Below are 692 nucleotides of genomic sequence, written 5' to 3'. Positions count from 1 at the left end.
GTCAAGGTATTTTCAAGGTATCTATCTTGGATTAGTTCAGCAGCATTTATAAACAAATATCTTTTAGCAGCTGTTGCTCCTACCTCAGCATTCAAACAATTCAAAGAGAGCATAATAGCATACAGTATCAAGATTCTCTGTGTATTTTCCATCTTTGTACGGCTTTATTTTAACCTCTATTTTGTTTATTTTTACTTTTATTTTTTGAGACAGGTTCTCTCCATATCTTTGTCCTGGAATAACTCTGTAGACCAGGCTGTCCTTGAACTCTCAGAGATCCATCTGTCTCTGCCTCCAAGGCATTGTGATTAAAGGTGTGTCCTGCCACACCTTGAAGTCACAGAGGTCAATCTACCTGTCTCTCAAGTGTTGGGATTAAAGATGTGTACTACCACACCCAACTACTGTTTTTCTTTCTTTCTTTCTTTCTTTCTTTCTTTCTTTCTTTCTTTCTTTCTTTCTTTTGTTTTTTACTTTAAGAACTTTAACTTTTAGCCTGCATATATTTCTAACACACTGTAAACCGTTAGAGGTTTTCTTTGTTTTTGAATCTCTCTTTACTGTTTATCTCTCTTTTTCTGATCACATGAGTCTTTAAGGAGAGGATTAAAGCCCTGGCTTTGATGGCTGGATCCAGCCCATTCCTTAGTTTTCCAGCCTCGTTTAGGAGCTATTTTTATTGCCACAACTCT

The sequence above is a fragment of the Arvicola amphibius genome, chromosome X (assembly GCF_903992535.2).
Source record: "Arvicola amphibius chromosome X, mArvAmp1.2, whole genome shotgun sequence".
NCBI classification, from domain to species: Eukaryota; Metazoa; Chordata; class Mammalia; order Rodentia; family Cricetidae; genus Arvicola; species Arvicola amphibius.
The sequence above is the reverse complement of the archived record's forward strand: the minus strand, read 5'-3'. Positions refer to the sequence as shown.